A 22331-nucleotide genomic window follows, 5' to 3' on the forward strand; every position below is an offset into this window, starting at 1 on the left:
CTGCCTGTGAGCCTTCGCTCGCTTGTTCACTCTCTCTCTCTCTCTCTCACACTGGCTTTCTCTGTGCTGTTTCCTGACTTTCTTTCTGCAACGTCTGTCTTTCTTTTTCTTTCCTTTTTTTCTTCTTCTTTCTTTCTTTCTTCCTTAGCCGCCTCACGCTTCTATTTATCAAGAGGACGTGGTAGCTGTGGCAATCAGTAGCTCCTGGGAACAATTACAGATGCGGACCGTTTCTCACCAGTGCACTTAGGTGAGAAACGCCCACATCGCAAACTCCTCAGGAACCGTTTCGGCCACACACCACCACGCCCCCTCGCTAAGCCGCAAATGCGGTGATTATTTATTTAAAACTGTCCCTTTTACATGAGCTGTGGACCTGCTATACCACAGCGACTTCAATCAACAGAAGTTTGGAAGGAAGAAAAACCTATTGGTGTGTTTCATTTGTGGACACATCTAGCTGGTCCAGCTCTATGCCAATGTTCATTCCTTTAAATGTAAATCGGTGGTACAACTGGGCAGATCTGACTACATCTTACTCTCACCAGCAAAAATGTTATTAGATGTTAGCAGTTCTCTTATTATTCAAGCCAAACGTTTTTGCATGTGTCTGGGAGGTTCTGGTTTGTTATACTGTATTTATACTCCATTGGGCCCCTGAGCAAGACCCTTAACCTGTACTTGCTCTGCCCTGGGTGTGACATTAATCTGCATCTGGGGCTGCAAGCAGGTCCTCCAACTTGCAGGGAAAACCCAGGGACTGGTTGCAGGATTGGCTTTCCAGCCACTGTAAAAGAAACTCACACTGTTCAGTGTGGTGCTGAGGTGTCACCCATTGCACAGCTGCACTTAGATCTCATTCTGGGTGGTTCGCTGTGTGGAAGGTGCGGCAACGTGCTGTAATCAGTACATGCTCCCTACCTACTCCTCCTATGTTTTCCTTAAGCTGCTGCAGAGTTTTAATTTATCCATAGGGACAAATAAAGAGTGACAGTGAACCGCGTCCCCTGAATGACACGAAGTGCCTACAGCTTAAAGATTTTTTTTTTGCCTATGTACATATCACCAGGTGTAACATAATAAGTTTGCTTTTAACCTAGACTACAGGTAAATGTGTATACTCCAATGTACTGGAGATTAGTTAAGAGGAACAGAACTTACCTTGAGATGTCTATATGAGCGTGTCACTGGTTTTCCATTGGTAGTATACCATTTCCATCCAAACCAATATGCATGCAAACACCAGAGAGGTATTTAAACATATTGCTTTAGCCCAGTGCACAGGCATTCAGACAGCAGCAGTCAAAATCCATTGCTGGAGTGTCAACTGTTGCTTTTGATATCACCTTTAGCAGTGAATGGGTTTCCACAGAAGACGTCATGGATTTACAGAGAGGTATTACTGCTGTCAATGATGTAAGTTATTTTGTGCTATAGTTAGTGTTTGTGTATGGCTATCTATCACTTTTCTAAGATGTAAATAGATTAACTTGTGTTGGATTAGGTTGCAGGGGAAAAGGCATGGATTTTATAATACTTGGGAAACCAGCCGGTAAGGATCAACTGACCTGGCTTTATGGGAGTTGTAGTAGCACAGAGAGCAGGAGAGAAATGAGTACATGGCAGCTGCAGAGAGGCTCCAAGGCTCATTGTCCAGCTAACTCATAAGCACTATTTAAAAATCTTGTCTACTTGCTGCAAGCTCTTGATTTTTGAGTGTTGGAGGAGCTTTGCTTGTTTGTGGTTGACACAGAGCCATCTTTTTGTGATTATCTACCATAGGAATGAGTATTTATAATAAATAGGGTAAGAGCCAGAAAGTTCCAAGAGTTCCCAGATGTTTGCCCTTCTCCACACAGCATCTCTGAGTCATTGGACAAATGAGCTTCATTTCTAAGAGCACTTCCAGTTTACTTTCCTTTTTAGAGTTTTCTTTTTTCATTCAAAGCAACTCAAAAGATACAAGTTCTCACTCTGTATCTGTATCACTTACTTAATTTATTACCATCTATAAAGCATACCTTTCAAGATCACACTATATCAATCCATTTTCTGAACGTGTGTACAACATTACAAGGTTGAGGGCAGCCATACCACATTCCAGCATCTGCAGCCAAACAAGAAACAAGTCTAGATGGGATGCCAGTCCACGGTAGATTTAATTGCAATCAATATTTAAAAAATAACAAAAAGCTCAAATAATGAACAACCCATCAGTTCTGAAGGTATTATGTGTTAATGGACTGGAGCTTTGTCCAGGAATTGTTCCTGCCTGGTGCCCTATGCTGGCTCCAGCCCCCTGTGACCCTGCTCATGATTAAGTTGGCTTAGAAAATGGTATGGTATTATGTTTTTGAATACAAACTATATATATAGTCAGTTCCCCAAACATCCATTAACAAATATCTCTTCCTTTCCAATGTTGGATCCAAAGAAAATAAAAATGTTACAATGACTAACAGGAAGGCAGACCTTCAGTATTGTAGAGTGTTTATTTATTGCTAAATGGATGGGATGCTTGCTTTGTTTGTAGCAAAGCCAAATGTGGCGAGTCCCAGCAAGCATTAGAACAAAGCTAGACTACAAGCAATTCTTCCCCACTGTGTACTTTTGTCACTAGACAGTCACTCCTTGCTATCACAGCCTCTGTTGAAAGCTTATCAAAGATTCACGCCACTGCAGCCTTCTAAAAATAGAGAAAGTGGTCATGCTCAAGTGCCAGAAATGGACAGACATGAACAGACTGAGAGAGAGGTAGAAGGATCAGAAGGAGCCAGCAGTTCATACAAGATTAATGAAGATGCCTGCTCTGCACATCACTGTGACGCAGCAAGTCCAGCCCAGTTTCAGCAGAACTCTCACGTGTCCTTGAGAGAGTTGTCTCCTCTTTCGCTCGATATAAGCATTGATTTCTTGCTGACTGTACTCTGACAGTGCCACCCCTAGGAACAAAAAGAAAGATAACAGCATACCAGAAAATAAAAAATGAAGGGATTTTTGGTAAACATAGCAAAGGACTGCGAAAGAGAAGGGACTTGCTAAAACAAGGAGACAGGCACTAGCTACCCAAACCAATCACCAGCATTTAAATAATGGTGAGGAGTCACTGATGGTAGGATGATGAATGGGGTTCAAAAAGTCAAATCTGTGTGAATGCAGAAATGACAACTGAAAGTCAGTCACCACCACAGCTCTCACTTGAACAATCCAATCAATTTAAACTCTTAAGAGAAATAAATAATCAGATATGAATCCTGTGTTCAAGTATATAACCTCCTAAGCAAATCTTTTCTTTTTTCAGGGCAGATTGAATACAGTTTCAGTGACATAAGATTATTTTAAAATGTTATTATTCTCAAAGTATTGTAAAAGATAAGAGAGCTTATGTGCTGCCCTGAACCTGAAATGAATGCCTAGAAGTAAGTAATAGAAGTAAACACCATGGATTACAAATAAGCAAATTATCACTCTTCATAAAAAATAAATAATAAATAATTATTTCCACAAAAATACTTTAGTTTAAACTAAAATAGTAACAATTGTTTGCTTTTTGTCAACCTTACCTCCTGTCTTACTATGTTATATTTTAGTTATTTTTTAATAACTACATTTTATTAAGCTTAAAATAAGATCACTACAAGCAAATCACAATTCAAGCAATACTAGATATTACACATTTCCAGAAAATTAAGATAAATTAAAAACACAGAAACATAATCAACACTTAATGTTTTGCACCTTAGATCTCTTTCCCTAGCTGTTCAAGTGCTCACCAGACTATACTTCTATCTCTACTTTACTTTAGCTTTATGGACTCTCTCGGGGTTTCATTCTGTGCTTCCCAGAACTACTATGCTTACATGAGTAAAATCCTGTGTAGTAGACCCTGATCATTTAGTACAGCCAAAGGACCAGGACTTCAAAATAGTTCCCCAAATGTCTGGACAACTGGAATTCAGTCCCACATGAACACCTCTAAGACTGTTTGTCCCCAGGTGACCATAAGGTATTACTATGTCTACCACCACTATTAGTCTCCTTCTCACACCTAGATAAGGTCAGATTCCTGAATTCCAGAGATCTGGAGACCACCGTATATCTTCTTCCAAGTTGGTCCTTACACTTACTTATGGTGGGGTCCTTGTCCATTAGAAGATCAGGGCAGCACACCAAAACACTGCGCCCTGGGACAATCTTATAAGTTATGCTCACATGACAAATGACATGACTAACAACATTTATTTCTATAGCACATTTTCTTATACAGGATGGAGCACAAAGTACTTTTACAAGTTGTCAAAAAAATTACAAGTAAAATAAATTCAAATGGTAGAATAATAACAGTGGCATAATTCAGCCAGGGTTCATCCTCTGGCTGTGATTCAAATCTTTGTTTTATGTCCTTTCTGTTTATTTTTGATTCTTTTGTTTACATTAATATTGTTAGTGTCTATTTGCATTCTTTATTTTTCATTTTTCATATACATTAATGCCTTGGCTATGTTCTATGTGTTTTGTGGGTGGTCCCCCAAAAGGGAAGGTCACCTACCAATCACCACCAGGAACTTCCCTCCACCCTATAAATCTGGAAGGTCTCCTATAGTTTCTGGCGGTTCACTTAGAATGGCTAGGAAGTTTTGTGTGAGTTCTGTATTCGGTGCTGTGTCTTCTGCTTATTATGATTTATTGGAACATTTTTGATTTTCGTGTGCTACAGAGTATTTGTGTTAAAAATAAATATTTTTGTTCCTAGGGATTTTGACGGTTAATCTCCCTCTAGTGGGCAATGTTAGAAGTGATTATGGGATTTATGTAGTATTGGGCCTCCCAGTTAATGGCAAGTAATCAATAAATATCATACAAAATACTCATACACAGTTAAATAAATAGTTATACAATATACAATACCATCAGGGCATTGCAGGACCTTGTTTCCAATCCCCTACCTCATTATGCCTTAATCAAGATTGAGAAAACCATACTGCATTAAGAAATCCATGGTCTGTGCTCTGCATTGTTAAAAGTGTGATCAACTATTTGTTAAGGAGCCATGCCTTATACAGTATATGGAATCAAGTTTTAAGTCTCTAAAGATGTATCAGATATTAAGGTCAGATGACAGGAGAGGACAGAAAAAAAATAAAACAAATTCAAATAAGCTGGAGGAAAAAAAAACATTTGCAGGGGCTCCAATGCCAAAAGACCATCCAGTCTCCACTGGGCATTCTACCTAACATAATTACTCTTAAGTGGTTCCTGATTGTTTTTTTAGGAATCACCTTAAAGGATTTAACACAGTGGGTCTCGTGAAAAGTTGGGTGGCTGATCAGGTGGTGGTGGCTGGTTTGTTCCCACAAGGTGGCGTCAGATACCAAACTGATTGTAGCAAAGAACAGAGCTCCTGCAAGCCTACGCAAGTGCTAAAGATTTAAATCACTGCTTTTCTGTTTGAGCCGATTGTCGGCTGTCATTTTTGTTGCAATTAAAAGGGGTTACCAGGGTGGTACCCCAATCTTTATTTGACTCCTTAACTTTTCAGCTTACATGACAACGCTTACAATATGAAAAAGACACATTAAAAAGGTGGGTTTTAATGATTTTCTTTTAATGATCCATGCTGTTAGCCTGGCATATCTCTATTGATGAAATATTCCAGTATTTAGGTGCTTAACAGAAAAGTATTTAGGTGCTAAACAGCAAAAGGCTGTCTCATCACTTCATTTGTGCTTTGCTCTTAGAATAATTAGCACATCCATATTAGAAGATTTAAGGTTATGACTTGAAATGTAGGAGGATTAGCACTCTAAAATACAGGAACTCATATTTAAGACATTATTTGTCATTAGTAGTATTTTAAAATCAATGTTAAGGGTCACGGGTAACTAATGCTGACGATGCTAAAACTTTTTCTTTTTTGGTTAAGATTCTTGCTCCTGCATTCTTAGGTACACCAGATAGGAGATTGCAGTAATCTATCCATCCATTCATTATCCAACCCGCTATATCCTATATACATGGTCACGGGGGTCTGCTGGAGCCAATTCTAGCCAACACAGGGTGCAAGGCAGGAAACAAACCCCGGGCAGGGCACCAGCCCACTGCAGGGCACACACTAGGGACAATTTACAATTGTCAATGCACCTAACCTGCATGTCTTTGGACTGTGGGAGGAAACCCACGCAGACACAGGGAGAACATGCAAACTCCACACAGGAAAGACCTGGGAAGCGAACCCAGGTCTCCTTACTGTGAGACAGCAGCGCTACCGCTACGCCGCCATGCCGCTCTACAGTAATCTAGTTGACTAAAAACAAAAACATGAATTAATTTTTCAATATTTTGGTATTTTATAAGAGGCTTAACTTTTGCAATATTCCTTAAATGGAAAAATGTAGTCCTAGTAACATGATTAATTTGCAATTTAAAGTATAGGCCAGAGTCCATGATTACACCTAACCTTTTTACTTCCACCTTAACTTTTAATGCTAAGGAATCAGGTTTATTTCTAAGACCTTCATTATTTCCATTTTAACCAACAACTAAGATTTCAGTTTTTTCCTTACTTAGCTTGAGGAAATTACTACACTTCCATTCAGGAATACAAGCAAAACATTGGCTCAGACTGCCAAGATTGTCATGGTCAGGTGCTATAGGTAGGTAAAGCTGCAAGTTATCTGCATAGCTGTGGTAGGTCACCTTGTGATATAATCTAGCATAGCGGGAGCATGTACATTGAAAATCACAGTGGGCCCAGAATAGGTCCTTGTGATACACCATATGTAATATCATAGACCTCCAAAGTACAATCACCATAACTAACAAAGAAATAAATACCTGTTAAATAAGACCGAAAACAACTTAAGCCACTGCCCAAGAGGGCCATCCATTTACCAAGGTGATTTCAGGGGAGGATCTAGAGAATTTTGCATGGGGTGGCAAGAGGGTGGCAGGAAGATTTCTAAGAGGGTTGCAACATGAAAACATTATTTTTTCAGATGCAAATATATAGCACACATGTTTGAGGTAGGCATATTTATGAGGTAAATAAAATAAAAGTCCAGTTTAACAGTAGCAATCAGCAGTTTATTGTTTGGTTAGCATATTTTGCAATTCTCACCCTAAAAGAAACTAGAGACAAATATGTTCAACAATAATGTTCAATAAAATGTGGATGTACATGTACATTGTAAAATGAAGAGTCATGAAATTATTCAGATATAAAGTACTGTATCTGCAGCAATATTCAGATATATGCAGCAAAGGGTCTGTCCCTAAAACAATGTTGTTTTTCATCTGACACTTACAGCTACAGAAAATTCAACTGTAAGAGCTGAATATGAATATTACAATGTTGTCCAGCAAATCTTTTCACAAAGTCCTTCACATTCAAAGATTTACTGCATTTGGACTCAATGCTTAGTATAGACAAATTTGACAATCTGCTTTCTGTCATAGTAGATTGCAAATGATTCTTTATTAGCTTTAGGGCTTAAAACATTCATTCAGAAGAAGCACTGCTGGCTGGTAATACCACAGCTATCTTACACAACCAAAACAGCTCACAGAACACATCCCAGTACGGGTCAAAAAATGTACAAGTTCCAACAGAGTGGCAAGATTTTCTTTCCATTCTTTTTATGTCTTTCTAAGACTCTCCTTATCTGGTGAAGATCATGCTTCATGTCTTCAATACTGGACTCATAAGCATGTGCCAAATAAAGAAAGAAAGCTAGAACTAGATGGATTTAGAGCCTGAATACCAATAATGATATTACATTTGATATTAGGAAAAATGCCTTTCCATTTCTCCAACTGGGTGGTACACTTTGACTTGAAAAGCAAATTTGCTGTCTGGTTCTACATGCTGTCCAAGGCTGGTGGTGACAACACAATCTTTGAGTTATCCTATTACCTTTCTGGGTTGTAGAAATACCACTTCTTTGACATGTGTCAACTACATCACTCCAAATCTCATCAAAATAGGCATTGCTACAATAACGTGTCATTGTGTCTTTCAGTGAATGAATTAAATCAACAGCCTTAAAAAGATCAAGAGGTTTTTGACTACAGCATGTTTGACAAAAATTTAGAATCACCTAAAACCTTTCTGAACACTGCCAGACTCCCTACAAAATTCAAATGAATTTGACCCAGTATTCCACGAGTTTCCATAGCTCTCTAGGGATTGTTCTCACATTGAATTTGTTCAAGCACTTCAAGAATACGAGGCAGTCTGTCCTTTACATTGCGATATGCGACATATCTGCAAGCCCAGCATGTATCACTAAGGCACTAAAGCTCCCTTGGTGTCCCTGTAAACATCTCACGCTGCCTGCAATCCAGCCATTTCTGATGGACATAGGATCCAGATATAAATGTGTACAATTTTTTCAACAAAGCAAAACAATTTCCCACATTAGGTACACTTCTGGCTGTGTCGACTATCACCACGTTTAAGCATTGTGCACTGCAATGCACATAAAATACAAATTTGGCAACAAGTTTTATCCTAGCTTGGACACCTAAATGTATCCCACTTGTATCTGCTGCTGCATTGTATCCTTGACCTACAAGGTTTAGTTCAGCGTTTCTCAACCTTTAAGTATTTGCAACCCAAGTTTTTATAACAGTTTTAATCGCACCCCCCTAACATTTTTTTTGAAATGTAGATGCTGTCACGCACGTGCGATTAGGAGACCGCGGACGGATTTTAACACACCTGGGAAGACAGGCAGGGAATGGCGGGGTACTAACTTTCTCTCTGTGCTTTCTTGCAGAAAAGACGCTCCGCCGCCATAAGCCGGCTTTGCCCGCAGTACGTTACTTCCGCCCTTCCTCTGCCATCTTATCCTGACGTCATCGATCCCAGCATCCCTCACGGTTCCTTCCCAGCATTCCTCCACTTCCGGCTCCTCCCTCATAAAATGGCCACCGACGCCATGTTTCGGCGTTGCGCATATGAACTGTTTAGTTTATATTTTGACCTGCTTTTTCTTTTTGATTTATTGTGGATCGTCTACAATATACGGGGCCGGAAAACCCCAAACCTTTGTGCTGTCTCCTCTTGAGATTATTACATTGGTGTAGTCGGCAGCATAGAAGAAGATCCCCAGAGATAACAGAGGGACAGGACCTGAATAGCGTGCTGCAGGAGATGCATGCCCAACTCCAAGCCCTGCAGCAAGCGCAAGCCACTACCACCCGGGAGTTGGAGGCTACAAAGGCCAGGCTGGCAGAGGCCCAACGAGTAAGGCCAGACCCGCCCAGACCGACGCCTCCCCCTCTGGTACCTATGACCAATGCAGACGACGTTGAGTCGTATTTGGGTATTTTTGAACGGACAGCCACCTGGAACGAGTGGCAGCGGTCCGAGTGGGCGTCCATTCTGGCGCCTTACCTTAAGGGGCCTATTATGACCTTCCCGAGGAGGAGGCCGCGAACTATGACCTCCTCAAACCGGAGATCCTGGCCCGCTACGGCATTACGCCGGGCCAGCAGAAGGCAGAACAGGGGGGAACAGGCAGATCAACCGCGAACAACCTGCCCGTGCCCAGGCTTTCAAGTTCTGGGGCAAGATTGGGCACTGGCTACGGCCAGAGGGGCCCCAGGCCTGGAGAGTCGTGGAGCAGGTGGCCTGTGTGGGCCTGGTGAACGCCATGCCCAGTTCCCTCGCCCAGCAGGTCTGGCGACATCCATATAAGGATATGCCAGGTCTCCTGGAAGTCCTGGAGCGTCAGCTTGCGGTTCTCCGAGTTGGGGAGGCAGAAAAGTCTGCTTGTGGGAACCGACAGGGATGGGCGGCCAACCCCGAGCCCCCTCGATGCGCTGCGGAAGCGCCATCAAGGCCTAGAGAAAAGCCGGCCTCTCCGCGCTGTTACAAGTGCGGCGAGACTGGCCATCTGCTGCCAGCCTGTCCTCTGAACATCGTGACCGAGCCGATGGACTGCACCTGGGCATCTACGGAGAGGTACTGTACCCCATCGCATCCCTTGGCGAGTCCGAACATGGGAGTGGTGTTACTGAATGGGCACGCGGTGGTGGCTTTGTTTGATTCCGGCAGCAACATAACCGTTGTGGCTCGCCGTTATGTGTTACCGCGACAGTGGCTGAAACAACACCTACAAATCACTTGTGTGCATGGAGGGACCAAGTCATATCGTTCCGCACAAGGTTATATCACCTGGAACGGGGAGTTAACTAAATTGATGGTCGCTGTGTTGCCCGAACCCCCCTATCTGGTGATTTTGGGACATGACTGGTCAGAGAAAAATTGCGGTAAGACACACACCGCTCCCGGGGCCTCGTTGGATCTGGTCATGAGGGGGCAAGGCGTCCCTCCCGCGGTGTCCACGCCGTGCTCTGGGGCAGGCCCTAGTGGCGCTGGTGCCTCGGGGGACGTTTCCACGGTGACGGACTCTGACTCTGTTCCGGAAGGGACTAGCCAGGGAACTCTTCCGGGGTCCAGGCCACAGGACCCTCTGGGTAGCTTGGATCACCAATTTCGGTCCACGCCGGCCTCATTTAAGAGGGAGCAGTGGAATGATGATTCCCTGCAGTTTGCCCGGAATGCGGTAGTTCTGCCTAATAGCTCACAAGCCGACGGTTCCACACCACGCAAACCCTTCTTTGTGCTGGAAAATGATCTGCTGTATCGGGTGGCAACCCACGAGGGCGAGGTGCGGAAGTTGCTGCTAATTCCACGTACCTTCCGGCGGGAGGTATGCGAATTAGCTCATGCTCACCTCCTTGGTGCCCATCTCAGGGCCGAAAAGACCTTGGAGAGGATCAAGCTCTGTTTTTACTGGCCTGGGATTAACGAGGAGGTCTGGCGCTTCTGTCAATCCTGTCCGGAGTGTCAGACCCGCCAGATTCCCAGGAAGGACCGTGCTCCTCTCGTCCCTATACCCCTGATCGACATCCCCTTAGACAGAATATGGGTCGACTTATTAGGACCCTTGGAGCCCTCAAGCCGTGGCTATAAATACATATTGGTTATGGTGGATTACGCCACCCGATACCCAGAGGCGGTTCCCCAGCGCTCCGCTAACACAAAAAGCATTGCACGGGAATTAGTTAATTTGTTCTCCAGAGTGGGTATACCCAAAGAAGTCCTCACGGACCAGGGTACACCCTTTACCTCGGATACGTTCAGGGACGTGGCCAGATTACTCAGAATAAAGCACCTGAATGCATCTGTCTATCACCCTCAGACAGACGGGTTGGTAGAGAGGTTTAACCAGACGCTTAAGCAGATGCTCCGCAAAGTAGTCAGCGCGGACGGTAGGAACTGGGATCAGCTCCTCCTGCTGGTGCTTTTTGCCTACCGGGAGGTACCTCAGGCCTCTACGGGCTTCTCCCCTTTTGAGTTGTTGTATGGGCGACAACCCCAAGGCATTTTGGATATACTAAAAGAGGAGTATGTGGCGCAACTGCGTGACAGGCTCACCAAAATCAGACCCCTCCTAAAGGACCACGTGACTCGTGCGCAGACAGTGCAGGCCCGTTGTTACAACCGCAACTCCGTCCTTCGGGAGTTCCGCCCGGGGGACCGAGTTATGGTGCTCATTCCTACTTCCCATTCCAAGTTGCTCGCTCACTGAGAAGGGCCATACAAGGTTAAGGAGCGAAAAGGACTGGTCGACTATGTGGTGAAACAACGTAATCGTCGACCAACTGTGAGGATCTACCATGTAGACCTGTTGAAACCCTGGAAAGATCGGGAGGAGCTTCCCGGCGCCCCTAGGTCCCTCTCCCTTTTCTCGTGCATGACTGCCCTTAACCTCGGTGATGAGCTAAACCACAAACAACGGCAGGAGTTAACGTATGTGATCCGAGCCATCCCCGAAGTAGTGAGCGAGTCGCCTGGCCGGACCTCGCTGATTGCTCACGACATAGTCACAGACCCCGGCGTAATCGTCCGGGAGAGGCCCTATAGACTCCCGGAGGCAAAATGCGCTGAAGTGGAATTAGAGGTGCAACGAATGTTAGATATGGGCATTATTGAGGAGAGCCATAGCCCTTGGTCCAGCCCTATCGTCCTTGTGTCCAAGCCAGACGGCTCCTGGAGATTCTGTAACGACTTTAGACATCTGAACCAGGTCTCCAAATTCGATGCCTACCCGATGCCCCGCATTGATGACCTCCTTGAGCGGCTGTTGTCCGCTGTTATTCTCAATCTACATGCTTCCGTTAGGTCAGATTATCTCAGGGCACAACGTGAGCTACCACAGCTATGCTGATGACACACAGCTGTACTTATCAATAGCTCCTGATGAACCTGATTCTATTGATTCACTAACAGAATGTCTGACTAGTATCTCAGAATGGATGAATAGTAATTTTCTCAAGTTAAATAAAGAGAAAACTGAAATTTTAGTGATCAGCAATAATGGATACAATGAGGCTATTAGAAATAAACTGGATACATTAGGATTAAAAGTCAAGACGGAGGTAAAAAGCTTAGGGGTGATTGTTGACTGTAATCTGAATTTTAAATCACATATTAATCAGATCATTAGGACAGCATTTTTTCACTTAAGAAACATAAGTAAAGTTAGACCTCTTATATCACTGAAAGATGCTGAGAAATTAGTTCACGCTGCTTGTTTTCAGTCGACTAGATTACTGTAATGCACTCCTCTCTGGACTACCCAAAAAAGATATAAATCGTTTGCAACTAGTGCAGAATGCAGCTGCTAGAATCCTAACTAGAAAAAGAAAATCTGAACACATCACACCAGTCTTAGCGTCACTACACTGGTTACCTGTGTCATTCAGAATTGACTTTAAAATTCTGCTTATGGTTTATAAAGCCTTAAATAATCTCGCCCCATCTTATATATCGGAATGTCTGACACCCTATATCCAAAATCGTAACCTTAGATCCTCAAATGAGTGTCTCCTTAGAATTCCAAGAACAAAACTTAAAAGAAGTGGTGAGGCGGCCTTCTGCTGCTATGCACCTAAAATCTGGAATAGCCTGCCAATAGGAATTCGCCAGGCTGATACAGTAGAGCACTTTAAAACACTGCTGAAAACACATTACTTTAACATGGCCTTTTTATAACTTCATTTTAATCTTAATTTAACTTAATCCTGATACTCTGTATGTTCAATTCATCATAATAACTATTCATGGTGGCTCTAAAATCGGTACTGACCCCTACTCTCTTTTCTGTTTCTTTTTCCGGTTTCTTTGTGGTGGTGGCCTGCGCCACCTCCACCTACTCAAAGCTTTATGATGCTCCAACAATGATGGATGGATTAAAAGGAAGAAGTCTACGTGACCATCATCATCATCAAGCCCTTCCGTGAGAATCCTAAATCCAAAGAGGACTGTTTCATTTATGTTAGGTAGAATGCCCAGAGGGGACTGGGCGGTATCATGGTCTGGAATCCCTACAGATTTTATTTTTCTCCAGCCGCCTGGAGTTTTTGTTTTTCTGTCCCCTGGCCATTGAACCTTACTCTTATCCGATGTTAATGTTGATTTATTTTATTTTATAATTGTGTCTTTCATTTTTCTATTCTTTAATATGTAAAGCACTTTGAGCTACTGTTTGTATGAAAATGTGCTATATAAATAAATGTTGTTGTTGTTGTTGTTGGCTGGGTAAGGCTCGATACTTGACTATGCTTGATATGACGAAAGGGTATTGGCAAATTCCCTTAACAGCATCCGCAAAAGAAAAAACGGCCCTTAGCACACCTAGTGGACACTGGCAATACAAGGTCCTCCCATTTGGGCTGCACGGGGCCCCCGCAACCTTTCAACGTCTGGTGAATAGAGTGCTGAAACCCCACCAGTCCTATAGTGCCGCCTACCTGGAATGACGTCGTCATCTATTCCGGCACCTGGGAAGAACATCTATTGCAGGTCTCTGCTGTCCTCACGACACTAGAAAATCCTCGAAAGTGTTTTTTTGGCTTGAAGGAGGCCAAGTATTTAGGCTACCTTGTGGGACGAGGACAGGTGAGACCCCAGTGTTCAAAAATTAAAGACATCTTGGAATGGCCCCGTCCGAATACCAAGAGGCAGGTGCAAGCTTTCTTGGGGTTAGCGGGGTACTACCGCTGGTTCGTGCCCCGTTTCTCTGAAAGGGCCGCACCCTTGACCAATTTAACAAAGAAGGGCGCTCCCTTATACGTGGTTTGGAATGACAAGGCGGAACACGCATTCAGTGACCTAAAGAAGGCCCTTACATCGACACCTGTATTAAGGACGCCCGATTTTGGGCTCCCTTTTATTCTCCAGACCGACGCTTTGGACACAGGCCTAGGCGCCGTGTTGAGCCAAAGCATCGACGGTGTCGAACACCCTGTGATGTACCTCACCCGGAAACTGATGGACCGGGAGACCCGGTACGCGGCAGTGGAGAGGGAGGCCTTGGCCATAAAGTGGGCGGTGACCAATCTCCGTTACTACCTGCTGGTGACTGATCACGCTGCACTTCAGTGGATGTCCTTACATAAAGAGTCGAATCCGTGGGTCACCAGGTGGTTTCCGGATTTACAGCCGTATAAGTTCACCGTCACTTATCGTCGGGGCACCCTTCAGGCCAATGCCGATGCCCTCTCTCGTATCTACGACCTCGGTTAGGTCCGCCCGACCTGACAGTCTTGGGCTAAGGGGGGGATCATGTCACACATGCGCGAGTAGGAGACGGATTTTAACACACCTGGGAAGACATTCACCGGCAGGGAATGGCGGGGTACTAACTTTCTCCCTGTGCTTTCTTGCAGAAAAAAAGACGCTCCGCCGCCATAAGCCGGCTTTGCCCGCAGTACGTTACTTCCGCCCTTCCTCCGCCATCTTGTCCTGACGTCATCGATCCCAGCATCCCTCACGGTTCCTTCCCAGCATTCCTCCACTTCCGGCTCCTCCCTCATAAAATAATAACATGTAAAAAATATTATAATCCTTCTGACTCCAAACGTACCAAGAGTGTTATAAGTTTGCCTTAGTGGCATCAGGAATTCTATTTTGTGGAGATTTTTGTTATTATATTAGTGTCAGTTCTTATATTTTAGCATTATACTGGCAATACCACCCCCAAGCTATTTTGTGTTGCAAACCTTTCAAACTTGCTATAATTGTTTTTTTTTCCAATGAGGATGGCCATATTATTTACTACTGCCATGCCTGTTGCTGGTCACATCACATGACGGTCAAGCTGCATAACAAGTCATATTTTTTACTGTTATATAAAAATTCCAGGCATCATTGCTTTAGACCAAATTAGAAGAAACAAATTTTAGTTGTATAAGGATAAGAAACTGAAGACAGCATAAGTAAACCTTTTTGGTGGAGAATGAATTTGGTTTTGTAATTTTTGGTTTGACAGTTTCTTCTCATTTGTCATTCTGGATCTCTGATATTTCTGTCCGCCTTCTGAACATGAATTTTGCCTGCTTCTTTATTTTTTCATTCCTCTGTCTTTATACTCTTTCACCTCAGGTCTGGATACTTACCACCCTACAGTGTCTTTAGCAAAGTGCTTTTAATCCCCAGCCAAGAATGACTTGTGGGGTGGGTCCAGGAACTACAACACGGATCAGGAGTGTCTCTGGGAACTGCTGCAGCCATCTTGCTAGCATTCCCCCAGCAGCACCACATGTCACTGCAACTCTGATTCCTAATGTCGTGTTACAGGGCCAGGCTAACCCATGTACTTGCCAATTATATAATGTCACACATATGATACTAAGCCTTATTATTATTATTATTATGAATCATAATAATAATAATAATACATTTTATTTATATACTGTAGTGCCTATGTCATCTGGACTTTTAAACCCACCCCATCCAGGGATATCGGTGTTACATTCAAGCTTAGCAACCCCACTTGATGGAGGTCTAGTGCCGCTGTAGATATTATCAGTGCACCTCTGACTCAACTCGTCTTGTTCTACCTCCGTTTCTTTGAAATTGTGGCCTGCAGTGGCAGTTTCTTTACTTTAGTGACCAGTTGTAGTAAATTTAGTGAACTATAAATATAACATCCATATAATATTAATATGTAAACATACTACTCCTAATTGATTTAATTAGTTAATTATATAATTACTTTATTCATTAATTCACTGATTGATTGATTGATCGATTGATTGATTCAAAGTGTGTATGAGCCATTGTGTGCTACTCACTTACAGCTTCTAGTTGTTCTTTATTGATTGATTGTATTACTTGTTCTGATTGTCTGTATCTTTGTTTTTGATGTTTCTGCTTCTGCATGCATCTAAATTCCCCCTTGGGATTAATAACAGTTATATGTTTTGATTAATTTCTTCATTTCCACAGTTCAATCTTCTACTATCTTCACATCGGGTCTTTCCCAGCTTCTCTAAGCACTGGTCAATGCTGCAGTTTCTTTTCAACTTGTACTACACTTTTAATTTTAATATGTGAGCAAGTCTTCATTTTAATGGTATGTTGTCATTATATTTGCTTTGTGCAATACTTCATCATGACACATGCTATTTATAAATCAATATCAACATTTTCACTAGACAACAGATCAAATAGATAACAGATAAAAATTAAAGAAATGAAAGATGTCATCTAAAAACCCTTATTAAGCATATTTCAGCAGTCACTTCAGAAAGATGTACTTGAGGATTGGAAAGTTGCCAATGTGACTCCAGTCTCCAAGAAGGGAGGCCAAATGGATCCTGGTAATTACAGGCCAATAAGTCTTACTTCTGTGCCATGCAAAAGTATGGAAACTATTATAAGAAATAGATTACAAAATTAACAAAATGAAAGAATATAGTAACTAGCAGCCAGCGTGGGTTTATGAGATTTTTTTTGAAGAAGCAAGAACATAATTTACCTAGGTTTTCAAAAAGTACTTGATACAGTCACACTCCAAAGATTAATTTTGAAACTAGAAGCTGTAGGCATCAGAGGTAATCTAGTAGGTTAACTGACAGGAACAAACAGAATGAACAAGAGGAGAATGCTCCACATGGTGTGAGATCTTCAATGGAGTACTTTAGGGGTCTGTCCCTGGGCTATTACTTTTTCTGATTTATGTTAATGACATTGATTTTAGTATACTTAGTAAACTCATGAAATTTGAAGATGCACTAAAATTGGAGAGATGACAAACACTGAGGAGACAGTAAATAGAATTCAAAAATATATGGACAACCTTCAGAACTGGGCAAACATCTGGAAAGTGCAATTTAAAGTAGAAAAATGGTACATGTGGGCAAAAGGAACATAAATTATAAATGCAAGATGCCATACAAGAAGCTGAAACTGAAGGATTTAAGAGTTTATGTTGACACAATATTCTCATTGACTAAGCAATGTACAGAAGCAATTCAAAAGGCAAATAAAAGGTTATATCAAAAACACTGTTGAATTTAAGCCATGGGACATTATGCTTAAACTATATAATGCACTGGTAAGACCATAGCAGGAGTATTGTGTGCAGTTCTGGGCACCACGGTACAAGAAAGACATTGCAGCACTTGAACCTGTGCAGAATAGAGCAACCAAGTGCATCCCAGGACTGAAGGAGATGTCCTACTGTTCCACACTCAGAGAATTAAACCTGTTTAGTCTTGAGCAGAAAAGACTGCATGGAGACCTAATACTCATATTTAAAATCCTCTAAAGCATTGATAAAGGAGATCCAGCACCATTCTGTTGGCTTAAGGGTGAATCATATACTCAAGGGCATCAGTGGAAATTAAGGAGAAGTACAGGAAGCACTTCTTTTCACAAAGAGCTGAGGGAATCTGAAACAAACTACCGAGACATGTAGTTGAAGCAAAAACCTTGACAACTATTAAGAAGAATCTGGATGAGATACTTGGATGGTTTAGCTATTAGCTAAACAAACGGGCTTGATGGACTGAATAACCTCCTCGTTTGTTAAATTTTGTATATTGTTATGTAAAATAAAGATTGATTTAAGCCTTTAATGTGAGAATAATTTGTATCAATATTTTCCATTACTCATTGAATTGCCTGAATTGTAAAAACAAAAATCACAACATGCTGACGATACACTACAATGTCCATCAGATTTGGCACAAATGATAACTGATAGGAAATAAATATCTGTGTACTGACTTGTCAGATAAAATCCTTTATAGAACAGGTATTCCAATGAAGGTCTTCATTTAAAATTAGAGAACTGAAGTATTTATCTTGCAATCATCACCAGTTCTATTCTGTTATTTAAACAAAGCAGTTTAATACTGTAAAGAACGAGCACAGGGGGGAAAGGAAGAATAGTGTGTACGTAAGAATGCGTGAAAAAGAACACATGCTGTTAAACTTGTTCTGTGTACATGGACAGCCTGAAAAGCTTTTGGCTGGTCCTGCAGGCAGGCAAGCTCTCATACCTGTGAATTCAAATCATACAGTGCTGCGCCTAAGCTATTATTAAATGTGAAGTGCTAATGAAGACTTGCACAGTGCCACATTTTTTCTATCACATCTGGGTCTTTTTCATTTTTTCCTTGGACTTTCTTTTGAATTTTTTAATTGGTTGCTCACCTCCATCCCACCAAATTTTGAAGAGTAGTAGCTGTCAGTAGTGTGACAAGAATGATAATAAATCAATGCTATGGAGACAGAATAAAATGGACTGGAACAAGCCCTGCAATACAGGGTGGTCCAGATCTAATTATGCAGATCCAGATCTTCTGGATGACTTTGATTTATGCGTATTTATGCATTCGGAATACACACACACACACACATATACCGTGAGGGGGCAACCGCCCTGGTTGTGTTGGGCGGCGCCCCGATGCCTGAACAACCCTGGACCTCAGCACTTCCGCCACACCAGGAAGTGCTGGGGGGAAGAGGAGCTGGGACACCCGAAGGGCTTCCGGGTGTGCACTTCCGCCACACGGGGGTGTGTCCGCAGGAGATTGCCGGGAAGCAGCTGGAGCCCATCCGGGTTCCTATATAAGGGGCCGCCTCCCTTTATTCAGCGGCGGAAGTCGGGTGGAAGAAGGACGGAGCTGGAGAGAGAACTGGAGGCGGCCAGGAGAAGAGGCGTTTGGTGACTGTGAGGCCTGGACTTTGGGGAATCGGTGCTGGAGGCACTGGGGGTGCACGTAAAACACTGTAAATAGTGTATTTGGGTGCAGAAACGATGTCCGCCTGTCTGTGTCCGGGTCCCATTCCACTCCGCGGCGCCGACTTCCTGTCGGAGGGCTGAGAACTATATATATATATATATATACACACATACATACATATATATATATATATATATATATATATATATATACATACATACATACACACAGTAAGTTTTAAGAATAAAGTAAAGGGTGTTTATTAACACCAAGCATTTTGCAGAATCTCTATCTCCGCTGACTGTTGCCCATTGCCTTCCAACTCTGACTCCCTGATATGAGGCAACAGGCTCTCTTTTATGCCAGACCCAGGAATGCTTCTGGTGCCATGTCATATCTTCTGGGAAAAACTTCTGGGCCATAAGAAAAGTAGGGAAGTCATCCTCCAACAATGCCCCATTCGGCATGTAGGGGCCCAGATAGGGCTGTACTCCACATCTCAATCACCCCTATGGGTGTCCCAAATCGGTTGCCATGTGAGGACCACCTTCACCTGGCGTATAGGGAATAGAACTGCTCCCTATTTCCAGCCCTTTTTCTGAATTGGTCCCATCAGACTGTGGATTTTTAATACTCCCAGATCGATTGGCCAAGAGGGTGGTTTAGCCACTATTTTTAAGAACAATTGGTCGTTCAAGCAAGCACCTGTTGCTGTGTATTCCAGCTTTGAACTTCAGTCATGTGAATTTAATTTGAACAATTTGGTGCTATGTGTGCTTGTTTAGAGGCCCCCTAAACCTAATAATTATTTTATTTAATAATTTTCCCAGTTTTTAGCAGAGATTATGTCAAAATATGACTCCATTGATTCTTTTGGGCTCCAACCCATGAATTTGGTCATATACTTGTCTTAGCTCAGTCATATATTCATGTTTGTAATTTTGAAGTTATTGCAAAATGTTTCTCTGATCATTTTCCTGTTTTATTTGATATTTCAATTCCTGCTACGTTTAAATCTCATAATCCTGTTCATCGCTCCTGGCGGTTTACTTCACACACTGCTGGTCAGTTTTCTGATGCTTTTAATGCTGCTAGTCAGAAATGTTTTCTTGTTGAACTCTTTTTTCTTCTGAAGTATGTGATGATTTGATTTCACAATTTAATTCTTCCTGCTTAGCTATTCTGGACACTGTTGCCCAATTACAAATCAGGCATACTAGGACTACATTACAACCATGGTTAATTGACTCAACTCGGACTTTTAGGCGTGAATGCAGAAGAACGGAACGGAAATGGAAAAAAAGTTAAACTTAAGGTGTCTTATGACATTATGAGAGATTCACTCACAACATATCAAGAAGCGGTGAAGGTGGCACGTTATCCTTATTTTTCTAATGTCATCACTAATAATTCTCATAGACAAAATGTACAGTATTGCTTAAAATGATTAACAGTACTCTTAATCCTGTTTCCATTCATTGCTATCCTGTGGCTTCTTCTGAATTTTGTGATGAGTTTTTGAAGTATTTTTGTGGATAAAGTTAAGGCAGTTAAAATCCCAAATTTCATCACCTGTCAGTGACCCATCTTCATCTCCAGTGTCCTTGACTGTTTTTAACCAGTCTGAGCCTGTGAACTTGACCACCTTAGGGAAACTGATTAATCAGTTGAAACATTCTTTTTCCCCTATTGATATATTACCACTGTTTTTTCTCAAAGAGATTTTTTAATGTGGTAGGGGCTTATATTTCAGATATTATAAATAACAGCCTTTTATAAGGGGTTGATCCTTAAGTGCTTGGTTGTTAAACCACTGTTAAAAAAGACCAATCTGAACCCTACAGTTTTGTCAAATTTCAGACAAATTTCTAAGCTTCTCTTTCTTTCCAAGGTCACTGAGAAAGCTGTTTTTCAGCAGTTCCAAGGGTACCTTGATGCAAATGGTATTGGTGAGGTTTTGCAGACTGGCTGTAAAGTTCATTACAGTACTGAAACAGCACATTTAAAAGTTTTAAATGACCTTCTTCTTATAACTGTTACAGGCCAATTTCCAGTTTTACTTTTGTTTGACCTCTCTACGGCATTCGATACACTTGATCATCAAATTTTGATTTCTCATTTAGAACAGTACGTTGGGATCCAGGGTGTTGCACCTGATTGATTTAAATCATATCTGTCTGGTAGAATGTTCTGTGTGAGTGTAGGCGAGTGTCTCTAGTTCTGTTCCACTTACCTGTGGTTACCTCAAGGGTCTATCCTTGGAACAGTTTTTAATTTATACAGTACATACTACCTCTGGATTCTATTTTTAGGAAGCATAATATTTTATTTCATCTGTTTGCTGATGGGCAGCACGGTGGCGCAGTGGTAGCGCTGCTGCCTCGCAGTTAGGAGACCCGGGTTCGCTTCCCGGGTCCTCCCTGCGTGGAGTTTGCATGTTCTCCCGTGTCTGCGTGGGTTTCCTCCGGCGCCGGTTTCCTCCCACAATCCAAAGACATGCAGGTTAGGTGGATTGGCGATTCTAAATTGGCCCTAGTGTGTGCTTGGTGTGTGGGTGTGTTTGTGTGTGTCCTGCAGTGGGTTGGCACCCTGCCCAGGATTGGTTCCTGCCTTGTGCCCTGTGTTGGCTGGGATTGGCTCCAGCAGACCCCCGTGACCCTGTATTCGGATTCAGCGGGTTAGAAAATGGATGGATGGATGTTTGCTGATGATACACAGGTTTAACTTCCTTTCAGACAGGTGACTGACCAACCACTTGAGTCACTAATGAACTGTTTAGATGATGTTAAAGCTTGCAAGATATGCAAGCTCTGCACTGGTGGTGCCATGATCCCGAGCCATGAACAAAGAATGGTACCAAAATATTACTTTTCCCAATCATCCAAGAACAGTTTGGTAGCAAACAATGCCTTTTCCAGCATATGGAGCACCGGGCCATAAAACAAAAGTGTTAACTAAGTGGCTCTGGAAAAAAAATATTTACAAAAAATAACAAATCATTCGAGCTTCTTCCCACAAGAAGAAATCTAGAAAAAGAAAAAGGTTCTTAAAAAATGATATACAAAAACAAACAAATGGTTAGCTCACTGCAATCAGACCTACTTTTAACTCCTAGGACTTCTACTACTCACACACTGCTCTTCCTTCTCTCTATCAGTAGCTCAGAAGGTTTCAAGCTGGTCAACTACCCATTCAAAAGATGACCTCTAGTGTTGGACAGCTACTTTTATATGGCCGAGGGATTGTCCCAATCCCTGCCAAAGCTGGTTCCACCCCCTTGA

Source organism: Polypterus senegalus, chromosome 3, assembly GCF_016835505.1.
Source record: "Polypterus senegalus isolate Bchr_013 chromosome 3, ASM1683550v1, whole genome shotgun sequence".
NCBI classification, from domain to species: domain Eukaryota; kingdom Metazoa; phylum Chordata; class Cladistia; order Polypteriformes; family Polypteridae; genus Polypterus; species Polypterus senegalus.